Below are 18,531 nucleotides of genomic sequence, written 5' to 3'. Positions count from 1 at the left end.
CAAAAGTGATGCTTTGATAAGTTTTGAAGACCAAAGTATGCCGTTGCCAGGGACATTTGTTTTAGCCAAGTTAATGATCCGTGGAACTCATAATAATCTATGCAAAAAGTTCCAGGAAAAAGAATCACATCAATGGTCCGCGCTAAGAACAGTCATGAGCAAAAATTCAGAGCATGAGTTTCAAGGTACGGGCGCTCGCCGGAAACCTGCGAGCGCCCGTCGGAAACCTGCGGGCGCTCGCTAAAATGGGCTGAAAGCTGTGAAGGCGCGGGCGCCCGCCAAAGTGACTAGAGACTTGCGGGTGCCCGCCCTGCGCCTGCGGGCGCCCATCGATCTGCAGACAAGTGGGTATGATCTGCATTATTTCCTTCAAGGCTATCCCCTTGACCCAATATATGGTGCTAAATCTCATAGGGATGTAAAGCCACAAAAATGGAGGGGTGGAGAGGTCATTTTTGGGTGTTAAATAGAGGGCTTGAGCTTGGTAAAATGGATCTCACATTTTTGTAAGGCTAGAGAGAGAAATATTGAAATCTTGAGTGTGTGGATTGTTCTTGACCCTTAAGGTGCAAAAATGGAAGGCCTCATCCTCTCGTTTCCTTCCTCCATTGTTCTTATGGGTCACTAACTCCCTTTCTAGGGAAGTGATGAAGCCCTACTTTGTAAGCATGCCTTAGTTTTGGTTTAAATTTGGGGCAATGATATATTTATGTGGTTTTTCCATGATCTAGAGCACTTTATATGTTGTAATGAACTTCAATGTTAATAAATAATCATTTTGAGTTAATTATCTTGTCTTAGATTGTTTCCTCTCATGATTATATTGCTTTCATTTTCATAGTGACAATGGAAAGGAGATTGTGGAATGGTTTTAATGGCATGTTGTATGAGAACCTTGTTAGTCCATAGCTTAGGGCCTCCCTTTGATGGATTAATCTTAATTTTTAGCTTCATGTGCTTGTATCATTTAATTGAGGGCTTGATGATCTCTAGCTTAATGAGCATGTCTAAGGCTATACCCTAGTTTAGGTAGTTCAAGCATGTGAACCTCTGATAGGCTATTCTTATCTTTTGATTTAATGAATTTCTTGAAGCTAATGTAGCAACCATGTGTTGGTACATATCATAACCAATATATATTTTGTTCCCCCACGTTAATCTCAACTAGCATGTTCATAGGGTAGGTAGTGGATTCACTTCCCTAGTCCCCTCTTATATTATTTTCATCTCTTCAATTCCTTGCAATTAATGTTTTATGCAATTTTAATTCCTAATTCTAATTGACAAACCAAACAAAGCTCTATACCCCCCTTTCATCAAATTATAGGTGATTTTACAATCTTGGTTGTCATAAACTAGCAATCCTAGTAGTTCGACTTACCCGTCCAAAGGGTTGATTATTATTGATAGTCGATGAGACTTTATCAGGTGGGAGAGTGGAAGGGTCTGAGATCGATAATTAAATCGATCCAAATGACCCTTGGGTCAAATTTTTAAAAACAATCTCTGACATGTTCGATCAATCACTAGGAAATTAGATCGATCGAATTCAGATTGATTATGAAAGAACTCAGATCGATCTGAGGTCACAAAACGACAAAGTATTTTTTAATTTTTTGAAAAATAAAATATTTTTGGATTTTTTTATATTTTTTTTAATATAAAATAAAACAAAATATTTTTGAATTTTTAGCAAATAAAATAAAAATAAAATAAAATAAAAAAGAAAGAAAGTAAAAACAAAAATAAAAATAAAATAAAATATTTTTGAATTTTTTTAAAAAAAAGTCAAAGTCAATCAGGAAGCATTTAGATCGATCAAACATAGATTGATCAAAGCTTGATCGATCCAATAGGTGAAAACTTGCAGACATATTCGATCGATACATAGAGAGGTGTGTTTTCATGGGTTCAAAAGTTTTTCTAAGTATGGAATGAAGATCAATCTGAGGAAAATCTGGATCGATCTTGGAACAATCAGATCGATCGGAAATGAAGTTCACACGATACATCGAATGCTGAAATATAATGGAAATTTTTGCACGATGGGATAAAGAGATGATTGGATGTAGAGATAATGTTCGATCGATCGAACCTCTTTCGAGATTGATCGAACAGGCACAAAATGCTTAATTTGAAAATGACAGTGCATGCATTCTCAATCAAAGTCCCTAACAATGTGTATGAACCCATAATATATCTTGACGTTGCAAGAAATGAAAGGTAAAATAGAAATGGGGGAGGAATAGGGTTGTAAACCCTACGAACCACTAGTCTTTAACATCTCTAGCAAGACATGGGGGCTCTTTTAGCCCGGATCAAAAATCTTGTTGTGCATCCCCTCCTTAACGGGGTGGAAGGCACTTTGAATCCCACCCAACAAATTGTTCCCTAGAAAACTTGTTGGATTTGACTTAAAAGAGATTGACAGTCCTTGGTCTATGCAGTTTTTGGGCTTCCATGCCATTTCAAACTTTGTTTTTAAAACAACTTTCTTTGAATTCAAATTGGAATATGAACTTTTGGAAATTTTACTTCCATGGAAAGACTCAAAATTTTCAATTTCATTGTCAAGACACTTTTCCACAACACACACTTCTTCATGCTTGTCTATTGTACTTGGGGTTAGATTAAAGATATTCAACTTCACTTTCATATGCCCAAATGAGATTTTCATTATCCCTGTCCTACAATTGATGTTGGCATTTGTGGTTGCCAAGAAGGGACGGCCAAGGATAACTGGAATTTGGCTCTTGGGATTTTGGACCGATTCTGTGTCAATGACAATGAAATCAACGGGGAAGAAGAACTTATCAATCTTAATTAACACATTCTCAATAATACCCCGGGGCTTTTTAATGGATCGATCGGCAAGTTGCAAAACTACCGACGTCGGTTTCAAGTCTCCTAAGCCCAATTTGACATATATTGAGTATGGAAGAAGGTTAACACTTGCTCCTAAATCTAAAAGAGCCCTATTAATGATATGGTCACCAATGATGCAAGAGGTAGTAGGTGAACCGGGGTCCTTAAATTTTAGGAGGGTGTTGTGTTGCAAGATGGAGCTTACTTGCTCGGCTAAGACCACTTTCTTTGGTGCTTGGCTTTTGTTCTTCCTCTTTTGGGTGCAAAGATATTTTAAGAACTTGGTATAAGCCTGAATTTGTTTAATTGCATCCAAGAGCGGAAGATTGATCTTCACTTGTCTAAACACTTCAATGATTTCATTAGTTTTGATCTTTTGTTTTTCAAGAGAAATGGATCCTTTCAAGGCATTTGAAAATGGAGCTTTTGGCTCAAAAGCCTTTTCAAAATCATTCTTTAAAATATCTTCAACACAAGTATTTTTCAAATCCCTTTTCAAATCATTGTTCAATTCATTTTTCAAATCATTTTTCATAACTTTCTCAATAAGATAATCATGCACATACAATGAAGGATAAATAAAATGTGAAACAGGACGGGTGTCAACTTTTGGTTGCACCGGTTCATTCTCTTCATTATGGACACCAACTTGGTTATCAACAATTTTCCCACTTCTTAAGGTTGTCACCGCATTGACATGCTCAATTTTGTTACCTTTCGTTGAGGAATTTGACTCCACAACAAATTGTTGCTTTGGTGGTGGGGTATTTAGAGGTATCTTCCCTTTCTCTCTAGCATTCAAAGTACTAGTTATTTGCCCAACTTGAGTTTCTAGCTTAGCAATGGATTGGGAATGACAATGAAGCAATTAAGTGTTTACCACTAGAGTACCCAAAGCGGTCAACACTTTCTTTGGACTCCTAGAATTTCCTTGAGAATATGATGATTGATTAGGAAAATGAGAGTTAGAAAATTAATTTCCATGCGATGATTGAAAAGAAGATCTATAACCTTGGGAACCTTGGCTTTGCATTGAAGGTGGAACATACTTGTTTTGAAAACCACCTTGGGGAGGGTTTGAGCCTTCCCCTTGGCTTTTCCAAGAGAAGTTTGGATGGTTCCTCCACCCAGGATTATAGTGTGAGCCATAGGGATTATTCCCTTTGTTGACAAAGATAACATTTGCTTGTTCATGGTTCTCACTTTGTACATGTCCATGGTGACAATTGGAAGTAAAATGTAAGGCACTAGAACAAGTCATACAAGATTCATTAAATGAATGATGAACATGATTAGGGGAGGAAGGTACTTGATTTGCCGAATTTTGGTTGATAAAAATTGATCAAACCTTTGAGATAAAGATTTCACCTCGGCGGCTATGTCATTGGAATTGTCAACTTGATATAAGTTGACAGTCTTCCTTCCACCTAGATTTTTACCATTTTTTAAGGACAAGGATCTATGCATTGAATTCTCACTCATGCTCTCATACAATTGCCAAACATCATTTTCATGTTTATCAAGATAAGAACCACCCATAGATGCATCTACCATTCCTTTTTTATTATCTAGCAAACTTTGAAAATAGTATTAGACTAATTGCCACTTAGGAATGTCATGATGTGGACACTTCCTAAGCAAGTCATTAAATCTTTCCCATGCCTAATGAAATAATTCCCTTCCCCTTGAAAAAATTTACGAATAGAAGTTCTCATACCATTGGTCTTTGATACCAGATAGTACTTATTCAAGAACTCTTGTTGCATTTTTACCCAAGAAGTTATCGAAAAAGGCATAAGATTGTTGAACTAATATTTTGCCTTGTCCTTAAAGGTAAAAGGAAAAAGTTTGAGTCTTAACACTTCTTCTGGCATGTCCGTGGATTTTATGGTGGAACACACTTTAAGAAACTCATCCAAATGCTTCTAAGGTTCTTCACTCGGAAGTCCATGATAGTTAGGAAGCATTTGAATAGTTTGTGGTTTAATTTCATAATGGTGTGCTTTAAATGAGGGCAATTGAATGCATGTAGGTGCATTATATTCATTTGGCACATAGTGATCACGCAAATCAAGAAGAGGATTCACAACCGGTGGTGCTACACAAACACCTTGTTTTACTTGAGCAATGAGAGGTGGGGGTGGAACAAAAATTGGCCGAGGCATTCCCAAAAGAACTTGGCCTTGTTGTGGGTTGAAAGGTCTTGGCATGCCTAATGGTACTTGAATATTGTCATGATGCACATTAGGGTGGAGGTTACCTTGTTGGTCGATATAACTAAGGTCCTCCACATGGTCGTTATTTTGTTCCTCCATTGAAAAAGTGGAGTGATGAGAGCTACCCCCCCTTGGGTTACGAACAATGGATTCAAGATTCAAATTAAGTGGGATAAGAGTAGGATTTAATGACCTACGACCATGCATGCACAAACAAAACAAAAATAAGCAACAAGCAAGTAACAATCAGTTCGCCTCCGCAACAAATTAATAATCAACACTCCTCCACATACATTGATCCCATACTCCTTTGCCTTCAACAATATGCAAAGAAAAGTAAATTGCCTCCACGCGGGCTTACGATCTATCTAAGAAAGTAAAAATGTGCCTCCACGCGGGCCGACGATTTAACTAGAGATTGAGTTAGGAAGAGCTCACAAAGGGTCCTTAAGCAACTTCAATTTAGTTTTCAATTTTCAAGCATTGCTATGCCTTGCAATTTTTTAGATTTTAGCCTTTTTATGCTTAGCTTAGCTCCTTACTTTCAATTCTCCCTTGTTTCACTTCCTTTGCTCAATTCACCTAGCCAATCAAGAACAAACACAAAAAGTAACTAAAAATAAAATAAAGTAAGAACACGATCAAAATAATACTAATTACAAATTGTTTCCACAAATATAGCGTTGCTAAATCCCCGGCAACGATGCCAAAACTTGGTGTGTGTCGTCGTGTCACCCCAAATTGCAATAAAGTGTGGCCAAGTTTGAATTTATAAAATGCTATTACCACCTCTAACTACTAATATAGCTGGGGTGAGTAGGGATCATCCCAAGGGATTAGTTGCATATTTGAAATGGAAACAAGGTTGGATTAGTAGGTCGAGTGATCAAAATGTGGTTTGTTTGGTTGATTAAACTACAATGCAACTAAAATTAAAGCAAGTAAAAGGAAATAATTTAGAAAGTAGAGAAAAGATATAGAGGAGAGGACTTGGGGTTTTAGAGGTCACCACTATCACTAGACACTAGTAATTGTACATCAATGGAAAAATTGAATTGTAACTTGTGTGTGTGTGTGACATTAATTGAAACTAAGCATGGATGGCAAATAAGTATAGATTGTCTAGCTAATTTAAATGGAAAGTAAAACCTATCAAATGAAACCAAAATTCATTCAATAAAACCACAAATTATGCACACACAATTATCTAACGACATACACCTTTTACATTCACAAGTATGGAACACCAAGGAACAAGAATAGATTGTCCACCTATCTAGGAATTTAAAGCAATTACACTAAATCAAGACTAAAGACATGAAAATTAAACTAATTAAGCTAAAGGTGTGGCACAATTCATCAAGAAACAAAAGTGAACCATCAAATAAATTACAAGAGTGTTCAATTAGGCACTATGTTTTGATCATCACTAGATTAACTTCATCAATACACTTAGACATACATAAATTCCATTGAATCTAGAGAAAAGCACATGAATCATCCATTCTAGCATGCATAGTGTGACGGCCCAAGTTTTTCAACCTGGTGCGTCAGTGATGAATTGAAAGATGACCCGATAACGGATCCGAAATGCGGAAGCGAAAGACAAAACAACGGTTTCTAGAGATATAACATGGCTCTAGGACACCATTATGACCCTCAACGAGGTCACGGAACCCAAATGAATCAAATGGGGAAACAACGTTTCAAAAACGAACAAGAATGAACCTAGGGGCAAAATCATTATTTCTAGCTTAAAAGTGGGTGCCACCGAGCACATCATTGGAAAAGCAACGAAAAATTAATGAACTTAGACTCAAAAATCGCTTGATTGGGAGTCCGGATGAAGAAGATATGGCTAACGGAAGAAGAAGGGGCAAAACGGTCAAAAAGATGGCAACCAAGAACATCTAACCGGTTACGAGACCTACCTAACCAGATAGGAAACCAAAAATCTCGCCAAAAACACTATCCATGCACATGTAACCGGTTGCGAAACCCCTCGTAACCATTTACATGTGAAGGAGGCAGAATAAGCCACCCTAAGTGCGCACTATCTCAATGACTTAGAGAACTCACGTCCCCGTACTAGAGCCAAACCCTAGCCATCTTAACTCAACAATGTTCCAAGATTCCAAAATAAGCCAAATAAGTTCATAACTTATACATATTACTATTACATAGTAACAAGTTAGCAATATAACTCTCAATTGTGCATAATAAGCATTTCATATCCATAATGCTACGAAATCACAAGCCAATAATATATTCATATTAGAAACATACTCTCATGAATATAAACTTAACAACAATGCTCTTCAATGAATATAACACAATCTAGTGAATACATCACAAGTCTAAATCCATACTCTTAAAATAGAAACAACTTCTAAAACATGATTAGATCCATGGATACACAAGATATAATTTAATTACATCAAATTAATTAAACTCTCTAGATTTCAAATCATTTCCAATTGGCCCCAATTTAATATATGTTAATAGACATATCATGGTCATTATATATATTCACACACAAGCTTAATTAGGCCCATGAAACCACCACAATAGATTTTAATTAATTCCCTTAATTAAAGCCTCTAGATTTCCGAACTCAACCAAATGCTCTCAAATTAAAGTATGTTAACGCACATGTCAAATCTTAATTTAGAAGCATAATACAACTCAATTTCGTGCAAGGTATGGCCATGAACTTAAATCTTTCATAAAAGATAAATATTAATTAAAAAGAGCAATTCTTATTTAATTATTCCAATTTTAATATATGTTAACCAACATATTAGAACAAGATTTTCTACCATGCCACAATTCAAAACAAAGTTATATATCATCATGAATTTTAAATCTTATGCAAAGAATTAAAAATTACTAACTTTCTAGATTTGATACAAGGCACATATATAAGTTGTATAATCATGCTAAACACTCAATATAACACACACAAAAGCCTAAAACATTCCCTACCTTCATTCGAGATGAAATCTCAAATCCCCACCAAAATAAATCGGCTCCGAATCCGACGAAACTCCTAGGTTTTGTCACGGACAACACCACGAACATGAATCCCAAGGAAGCCCCATCAAAAACACAACTTGACTTCAAACCCGAACTCAAGAAATGGCTAAAACGAGATTCCAATCGGTTGGAATCGAAGGCCTCATCGACGGGAACAATAAACATAAAGGCATCACCACTTTTTAATGAAAAGAAGAAGTCCAAAAGAGGAGAGAGAAGATGGCAGCCATGGATGGAGCTTGGACCGGCCATGAGAGAGGAGAGAGAGACAAAATCTGATTTTTCTTTCTAAGACCTCCTATTTATAGAAAAACACAAAAAGTGCCCCGAACGGGCCCCTCTAGGTCCGGAAAAGTGAAATTCACGCAGATGCGCTCAAATGGCAAAACTCTATGAATAAAAAAGATTCCAAATGAGAAAATATGAATAACGGAAGAAACGGCGTCGAAAATCGAGTCCCAAGCAGAGAGTTATGCCCAAAACAAGTTTGGCGCAAACTAAAGCGAGAAACCCTGCAACTGGAAAAGCCCAGGCTCAAAACAAGGCATTGAGCAATAACTTTCATTAATTACACAATGGTCCCTCAAAAAAGTGAAAACTGCAAAACTGTCCCAGAATGAAAATATATTCCAAAAGATATTTTCTTAGATACCCCCGAAATAAAATATCTTCAAAAGATATTTATGAAAAATACCCCAAGAAAAGAAAAAGTTTCCAAAGAACTTTGCATTTATGCCCCTATGGACACCGGGAGCAACCAGAGTACTTTCTCATGAAAGTAAAGATACGTATCTCATAGAAATCATTGAGAATGAAGATACACGAAGTCAGAAACCAACTCCAAACACAAGAAGTGTGGTTACGTAAACAGAGTGACAAACGAGGAAAAGACAAAATAGGGAAAAGACAAAAAGTGAATAGTGTCAAAAAACGAAAAGTGCGGAACTGACTCGATCCTCAAAGGAAGTTGTCAATCCACAGAAAAGAGTCTCGAAAATCACTCCAAAGCACTCGAGACGACACTAATCGACAAGAAACCAAACTCAGAAGGGAAAAGACAACGGAAAAAATTTATCCGAAAAATCCTAGTCATTACACATAGACATATGATTAGAAATAGATAATAAATTGAAAGCATTTACCCATACACATCAAGTAGAAACCACAAGATATATATATAAATCCAAGATCAAAATAGTTGTTACAATTGAATCCCCAAAAATTTACAAAAGACTAGGTCTAGGAAGCATACTTAAGGGCTAACTCTAGCCCTAAGTAGATGTTTAGCCACTCATTGAAGTAGTAATCCAACCCTTAAGGGCTATCTCCAAGGTAGGAATGATCTTTTTCTTGATGAAAAGCCTAGATGAATGGAAGAACTCCCAAAATGGTGTATATCTCTCTAATCTCTAGCCTCTTCTTTAAGATTTCTCTATTATCATCTTTTATGATTGTGTATGATTCTCTATATGTAAAATGGCTCAAAATCATTATATACGTAGCTCAAGTGTCACACCCAATAGTCAGGTCTCGTGCACTAGGGCCCTTACAATGATTGCACAATGAGCCATGTTTTAATGAACTGGACTCTATTTTATTTCGGACTTGAGGAGGTTCGATCGATCGAATTCTGATGAGATCGATCGAACTCTAGCCAAATCCATCGAAGAATGACCAGATCGATCAATCCTTGCTGGCACCATTTTGGAATACAACAAATCTGAGATATTTTTAGGATATTTTAGGGAAAAGACAAAAGTGGTAGGTGAGGATAAAATCAAGGAAGTTTGATCGATTGAAAGAATGGTGAGATCGATCGAAGATGGAGATTCTTAAGGATAAGGACAAGGGGTTTGATCCATCTTGATAAGGCTGGATCGATCACTGTGAGATCGATTGAAGGTTGGTCAGATCAATTGAAACTTGCTATTTTCACCCCTTTGCTTCCACTTTGCTCCTTTCTTCCATTCAGCTTGAGATAACTTCTTTTATGCTCTAATTTGGCTGAATTGACTTATTTTGGGGATAAGCGCCTGAAAAGGGCAATAACATGAAATTAGTCTAAAATGAAAAAATAAGATAGATAAAGGTTCTAGAATACTCGAGTTTAAAGGGTTTAAATGCGCACTTTTCAGTGCTCATCAGTTATCAAAGTTATGCCAGCATTTAAGGCACTGCAACGCTTCTTTTTTCAACTCTCACATTAAAGAGAAGTGGAGTTTTACCCCGTCTTTGAAGGACGTTTAAATGACATGTTTGATTGAGAATTGCGTTGGGTATATGTAGGCTGAGAACTAGCTTAAGTGAAACCCTATGCTCTTGAGGTAAAAGAAGAATTATGTCCACGCTTCCATTGAGAGTGTGAAGTGGAATGTTGTCCAATAAATGCTAGTGTGTTGCATGATCAGATAAATAAGACTTGTTACCTAATTCATTACTATGCAATAATGAAATTAAATCATTGTAAGAAGGAATATAAGGCTCAAGCATAGCTATAGAGAAAGATTCATACCACGGTCCTAGACCGCTTAAAAGCCAAAATATTTCTTTTGATCAGGTACTGGTCTACTAATGGTATTGAGTTAATCACAAGTATATTGATTTAAAATTCCTGATGTAGTCATTGAGGAAAGTATACTTATCTTTCTTCTCTTGAAGATTAAGAAGTAATTCAAATTCACGAGCCTGAGAGTCTTGTGAATAAGTGTTGGATAAAGCCTTCCAAACATCAAATGAAATGGTAAGGCCAACAATAGTCTCAAGAGCTTCTTCTGAAATAGAAGCCGTGAGCTAGGCTTTAACCAATCTATTTATGCGTGTCCATGCCGCCAGATCTGGATTAAGTACTTTGTCTTCATTATTGACACTATTAATGTTACTTTCAGGTGGTGTGCTGCCTGTGATAAACCCAAGAAGATCTTCACTTTTAATCAAAGATAATATTTGTGTTTCCCTTAACAGATAGTTGGAAGATGTGAGTTTCAAAGATATAAAATTTGCTGCATTTAGATTAACAAGATATGGGCATTTCGGAATGGGTGGTGTAGCCATTTGTTTAAGAAAACTAAAGAGAATATAAAAAGAGAAGTGGAAGAGAAAGATGGATGGATCATGCTCCTTAAAGCTTTGGTTACTCTGATACCATAAAGAAAATTTAAGAGACGCTATAACTGGAAGGCACACATAATTTTTTCGTTAAATATCGTGGCTCAAATATATCACCCATTATGTCATCAACTTGCCATTCAAGCATGTGTGATCAACAAGTATATTGGTGTGCACAACAAGCTCCTTCTGACAGATGGTAAAGCTTCCAAAGGAAGTTTTGAATATACTTCGACACCAAGTATTTTTTGGGCTACATATAGCCTTACATGCATTTGATGCAAGGCATCGAAGATCATCAAAGTGAGTTTGAAATATCAGTTAGAGAGTGAGAGAGTATGGGTATAATTAGGTTTTGGGTGTGAACCACTTAACCTTGCATCTCTTTATTTCTATAGCGAAATATTGATTTGTTTTCTTCACGTGGACGTAGGTATAGTCGAACCACATAAATGCTTGTCATTTATTTTTCTTTTATTATCATAAACTCCTATTTGATCCTGATTTCATAACAAACTGGTATCAGAGCTCGGTTTATGTATTGTGTACAGATACTGTTCACAAATATGGTACTATTCACAAATATTATTCGAGTACTATTCACAAATACGGTACTATTCACTGAGAAATATTTTTGGGAGTTTTTTAAAATGTCGACCAGATACGAAATTGAGAAATTTGATAGCAAGATTAGCTTCAGTCTTTAGCGCATTAAGATGCAGGCCCTGTTCACTCAGCAAGGTCTAAAGAAGGTATTATTCAGGAAGGACAAGTTGCCAGAAACTATGTACAGTGAAGACAATGAAGAGCTTGATGAAAAGGCGCGCAATGCGATTCTCTTGAATCTAGCCGATGAGGTGGTGCATGAAGTTATTGATGAAGATAAGGTGGTAAACTTGTGGTTAAAATTGGAAAGTCTGTATATGATAAAGTCTTTCACCAACAGACTTTACCTGAAATAGAGACTTTACATCCTTCGTATGAAGGAAGGTATGCCTCTTAAGGAACATGTTGATAATTTCAATTCTATTATTATAAATGTAAAAGATACTGATATTAAAATTGATGATGAAGATCAAGCCCTTATTTTGTTGTATTTTTTGCCTCCTTCCTATGAACATTTTGTTATCACATTGCTCTATGGAAAAGACACCATTAGTATGGAGGATGTTAAATCCTCACTGATCTCTCAATAGTTGAGAAAAAATGTGTTCGGGAATAATGGAGATGAAAAGGCCGAGGGTCTGGTTGTGAGGGGAAGAAGTGAGGAAAAAAGTTCTGGTAATAGGGGAAATCGAGATCTAAATCTAGGTTTCATAAAGATACTGAATGTTATTATTGTCACCAAAAAGGGCATGTTAAGGAAAATTATCCAAAATTGAAAAATAAGAAGAAAGATAAAAAAGATAAAAATGAGTAAGGATAAATCCATTAGTAATTCTTTTGATGTTGTTGGGGTCACTGAGGAAAGTTCCTCGGATGTCGAAAATGTTCGTTTCTAACACTGATTGTCACTCTAGCAATGAATGGGTTCTTGATTCTGGTTGTTCTTATCATATATGTCCCAATAGGGACTGGTTTTCTACTTACCGTTTTGTTGATGGTGGTACTGTCTTAATGGGGAACGAAAATCCCTATAAGACTATTGGCATAGGCACAATCCAAATTAAGATGCATGATGGTATTGTTAAAACTTTAACTGATGTTCGGCATGGTCCAGATTTAAAAAAGAATTTGATTTCTCTTGGTACTCTTGACTCTAATAGTTGCATGTTTTTAGCTGAAGGTGGAGTTTTAAGGGTTTCTAAAGCCATTCTTATTATGCTTAAGGGAAAACAGAGAAAAGGCCTCTATTTTTTGCAGGGTAGTACTGTGACAAGTGTTGCTTCAGTGTCTTCTTCAGTTGATCAAGATTCAGAACTACCCATCCATGGCATATGCGTTTAGGGCATATGAGTGAGAGGGGTTTGACAGAATTGAGTAAACGAGGTTTGTTAGGTGGACAGAAGACAAAAAAAACTCAAGTTCAGTACAATTGTTCACAGAACCAAAGGCACTGTTTATTACATTCATTCAGATCTTTGGGGTCCTTTTAGAGTTCCCACTCTTGGTGGTTCTCGATATATGTTGACTTTCATTGATGACTTCTCTAGGAAAGTCTGGATCTATATTTTGAAGCAAAAACATAAAATGTTCCGTAAGTTTAAGCAGTGGAAGGCCATGATTAAAAAGTAGAATGGAAAGAAGATCAAACGTCTTAAAATAGATAACAGTTTAGAATTTTTCTCAAGAGAGTTTGACGAGTTCTGTAGAAATGAAGGCATTATCAGACACCATATAGTTCGAAAGACTCCACAGTAGAATAGTGTAGCAGAACGCATGAATATAACTCTGTTGGAAAGAGCTCGTTGTATGCTTTTCAATGTTGGGTTGTCTAAGGGAATTTGGGCTGAAACAATCAACACAGCTTGTTATTTGGTGAACAGGTCACCATCGACTGCTATTGTGTGCAAAACACCTAAAGAGGTATGGTCTGGTACTCCTGCTGATTACTCTAATTTAAGAGTTTTTGGATGTCCTGCTTATGCTCATGTTAATGAAGGAAAACTTGATCCTAGAGCCAGGAAATGTGTTTTTATTGGCTATGTATCCAGGGTGAAGGGATACAGGTTGTGGTGTCCTGATCCTAAGTTACCTAAGTTTATTACTAGCAGAGATGTTACTTTTGATGAGTTTGTTTTACTTCACCCAAGAAATAAGTCTTTTGTTACAGGTGAATCTCAGGGTGTTAAGCAGATGGTGGAGCATGACTTTAAAGCTCTAGAGAAATAAGTCAACACTCCAATTCAGCCCAATGTTGAAGAGGTAGAGGATGATCAAGTTCCAGATGAGCAACAGTACAGTATTGCTACAGGGAGACAGAAAAAGCAGATTAAACCTCCAATTCAGCCCAATGTTGAAGAGGTATGTTTATGCAGATTTAGTTGCTTATGATTTGTTTGTGGCGAAAAATATTGAAGATAAAGAGCCTTTCACCTACCAAGAAGCTGTTACAGGAAATTAAACTGCCAAGTGAATTGTTGTTATAACTGAGGAGATTGAATCTCTTCATAAGAATCAAACATGGGAGTTAGTGAAACATCCTGAAGGCCAAAAGATTCTTGGTTGCAAATGGGTCTTGAAGAAAAAAGAAGGAACTCCAGGTGTTGAAGATGCAAGGTATAAAGCACGTTTGGTGGAAAAGGGTTATAGTCAGAGAGAATGTGTAGAATTCAATGATGTATTCTCACCAGTTGTGAAACACACCTCTATCCATTTGTTACTTGCCATGGTTGCTCTATTTGACTTAGAGCTTGAGGAACTTGAAGCCTGATGTAACCTCACGTGTGCACAAATTAATGCACAACACTTTAGGTTTAGAAATAATGTCAAGTGGGCATTATATTTTGATTTCTCCATGTAAAGTTTGGATGATTTTTCCGCCCCGAATTGTAAGTATTGGAATAAGGATTGTTCCCTTGATAAATGAAAGCTACATTTGCTTGTTCTTAAGACTCACTTGGTATGATTTGTCCAAAAGGGCAATTTGAAGTATGGTAAGTGAAACTAGAACAAGTCATGCACATTTCATTAGAAGGATTAGAATAAGATTGAATTGTCGAACCTTGATTCAAAAGGAATTTATCAAATCTTTGCGTAAGATTTTTGACCTCAACGGCAATTTCCATAGAAGTGTCTATTTGAAATAGAGCTTTCTTTCCTCCCACATTTGCTAAGTGACCACCCCTAGAAGATGAAGACCTATGCATTGAGTTTTCACTCATTTTTTCAAAGAGATGCCAAATTTTATCTTCATTTCTTTCTATGTAGCTTCCACCACAAGAAGAATCAACAATGCCCTTATTAGCATCAGATAAACTTGAAAAGAAACATTGAACTAATTGCCACTTAGGAATGTCATGGTGTGGACACTTCCGTAGCAAGTCATTTAAACGTTCCCATGCTTCATGAAGGGGTTCTCCTTCTTCTTGTTTAAATTCACGAATGGAAGTTGTCATTGAATCGGTTTGACTTACGGGGTTATACTTCTTTAGGAGCTCTTGTTGCAATTGTGCCCAAGAGGTGATTGTATTTGGCCATAAGTTGTTAAACCAATATTTAGCTTTATCCCGAAGAGTGAAAGGGAAAAGCTTCATTTTAAGGACTTCTTCTAGAACATTCGTGATTTTCACGGTGGAACAAACTTCTAAGAACTCATCTAAATGTTTATAAGGCTCTTTACTGCTCAACCCATAGAAAAGGGGGCACATGTTAATGGTGGAAGCCTTAATCTCATAATGATGAGTACGAAAATTTGGCAACTAAATGCAAGTGGGTGCATTATATTGATTTGGAGTGTAACGATCCCTAAGGATTGGAGGATTAAGAGGATTGAGAAGAGGATATGGCATTTGACCTTGTTCAGGGTATGCCATTTAAACATATTGATGTTGTTGCTCACCAATTGGGGGAACAACATTTGGCCTTGGCATCCTTAGATTAGGTTGTTGCACAGTAGGATTGATTGTCGTGGCATTCCCAAAGGTGGATGCACACCTTGAGGATCCACAATATGAACTTGTGGTGGGTGGTGCACATCGTTATGATCCACATGACCAAGATCTTCAATGGGATCTACAATTAGATCTATTGGGTTTTCCATTAAAGGTGATAAAAGATCAAAAGTTAGAAGATTAGAATGACTATCCCTAGTCATTCCTCTTAAACACCAAAGGAAAACTTCGATATTTGGATTTATAGGAGCAAGAGGACGATTAAGTGATCTACGACCATGCATGCACTAGAATAAGTCAACACACCAACACTTCAATTTTCAACTTCCACATACGATATTCCCAAACTCCTCAATAATATCAATGCACTTAAAACAAATAAATGCCTCCACATAGGCCGAAGCCTTCTACAAGAAGGTATGCTTCGACTTAAAAATAAAATAATTCAATTTAAGCCTCTACTTGGGCTGTCCAAAAGATGCAAGATAGTAAACAATTAAGCATAAGAACCAAAGAAAAACTTACAAACAGTCCTTCAGCAACTTCAAAAAAAATTTTAATTGCTTCAAGGTCCAGCGTTTGCTCCATTTTGCTTTAAGTACCTAATTGACAAATATCAAGTGAGAAAATAAAAATTAAAATGACTTTAAAGTAAACAATCAACAAAGAACTAATGTTTAATTCAATTCTTTAAAACCGTTAGATCCCCGGCAACGATGCCAAAACTATGATGTGACCTCACTTGTGCACAAATTAATGCATAACACTTTAGGTTTAGAAATAATGTCAAGTGGGCATCATATTTTATAATTTATAAAGCCACTAAACACTTATACTATGGAGTATGAAGTGAGGAGGGATTGTCCCAAGAGATCTGAACAATTATAGATTTTCGGAATTAAATTATACTTTAGTGTTTATGTGATTGCTAAAAAGGGTTTTGTTTTGTGATTAGAACTAATTTTAAGCTAAATGATTGCAATAAAATAATAGAGTTTAAAATATTGGAAAGAGACTTAGGGTAAATGATTCACCACTAAGCACATTCCCTAACTCACTAACTTTCAACTAATTGGGGAAATAATTATGTGTAATCTAAATGTGGCTAACAATTGCAATGAAAAGTGTAAACTATCAATTTCAAGCATGAAACAACTACTTAATGACAATTAAACTAAGTGTAGTGCAATTCACCAATTCAAAGTATGATTTATCAATTAAAGTTGCAATTTTAACACACATTAATCTAGAAGATAATGCAATTATGACAATAAGCATGGATTTCAAACACAGGCATAGTTTGTCTACTTACCTAGGAATGCAAGTGCAATTAAACTAATTAAGCCTAATTAACTAAATTCAACAAGAATTTAACCTAATCAAATTAACTGTGTAGTACAATCCATCTAGTAAAAGCAAATTCCATCAAATCAAAACACAATTACATCAAAATAACACCATGCATAGCCATCACAAGAATCAATTAACAAAGAATTCAAGTGTAGAACTTGATTACCAATCAAACACACATAAGACAACATGATATTGACATAGATAATCAAATGAAAGAATTTAATTATATTATTCAAGACTATACATCAATTATACAATTAAATCCCTAAAAAGTAAAAAGAGAGAGAAATTAGGTTACATGCTTAGGGTTTATCCAATCCTAAGTAGAAGAATCAGCCACTCATGATTGACGGATTCGAAGATGGAGCAATCTTCATCATCTGCTTCATCATCTCTGAGCTTCTTCTACCAAATCCTTGCCCATTCTTCGTTTCTCCTCATTCGCGTCTTTTCTAAAAAGCGATATATCGATTACAGAAATAAAACTTTAATAATAAATAATAAAAAAACTAACCATTAAAATAATAAAAACTAACCCTAAAAATAATAGGCTTGTTTCCCTTAAGTAACAAACCCTATTAAAGCCTATGGGTTACAGAAATAAGCCCAAAAACTAAAATCTTGTAGCCCTTAAAATAAGACAATCCCATAACTTGGTCTGCTGTTAGAAGTTTGGCGTCCGGACGCAACTTTTGGCGTCTGGACTCAGTGTGCTAGAGCCTCCCGTCCGGACGCGAGGAATGGTGTCTAGACTCAAGGTGCTGGAAGCTCGCGTCTGGACGCTAGAAATGGTGTCCGGACGCAAGGTGCTCTACTGCATCTTTAGCATTTTTTTGTGAATTCTTCTGAAATGTTCTGGAACTTTCTACTTGTCTCCAAAAATGCGGTAATGGACATATTTAAACCCTTTTGAGCTTTATTGCCCTGAAAAACACATAAACATAAACTAAGACTAAAACATAAAAATAAGATAACTGCAAAGACTAAAATACCCTAACTTAAGTGCTAAAATGTACAATATTTAAGCACTTATCAAAGTCAAAACAACTTTTCTACATGGTGAGCTTGAAGAAGAAATTTATATGCATCAACCAGAGGGGTTCGTTGTTCAGGGAAAGGAAGACCATGTTTACTTATTGAAGAAATCCTTGTTTGGATTGAAGCAATCTTCAAGGTAGAGGTATAAAAGGTTTGACACTTTTATGGTTGGACATGGCTACTTGAGAAGTAGCTATGACAGTTGTTTCTACTATCGAAAGCTCTCAGATGGTTCTTTTGTATACCTATCATTATACGTTGACGACATGCTTATTGCTGCAAAAGACATGTCAGTAATCAACAAGTTAAAATTTTAATTAAATACTGAATTTGAGATTAAAGATCTCAGTGCAGCGAAGAAGATT

General features: G+C 36.2%; 1 pseudogene; it reads left to right on the top strand.

Moving 5' to 3' along the window:
- The first annotated feature begins 15,176 nt into the window (after positions 1-15,176).
- Positions 15,177-15,274, top strand: LOC132275650 (small nucleolar RNA R71; annotated as a pseudogene).
- Positions 15,275-18,531: the final 3,257 nt, after the last annotated feature.

This window comes from Cornus florida, unplaced genomic scaffold (genome assembly GCF_030987335.1).
Source record: "Cornus florida cultivar Cherokee Brave unplaced genomic scaffold, ASM3098733v1 CherokeeBrave_3.0.0_Hap2_Chr09, whole genome shotgun sequence".
NCBI classification, from domain to species: domain Eukaryota; kingdom Viridiplantae; phylum Streptophyta; class Magnoliopsida; order Cornales; family Cornaceae; genus Cornus; species Cornus florida.
Note: the sequence above shows the minus strand (reverse complement) of the source record. Positions and strands in the feature narration are given on the sequence as shown.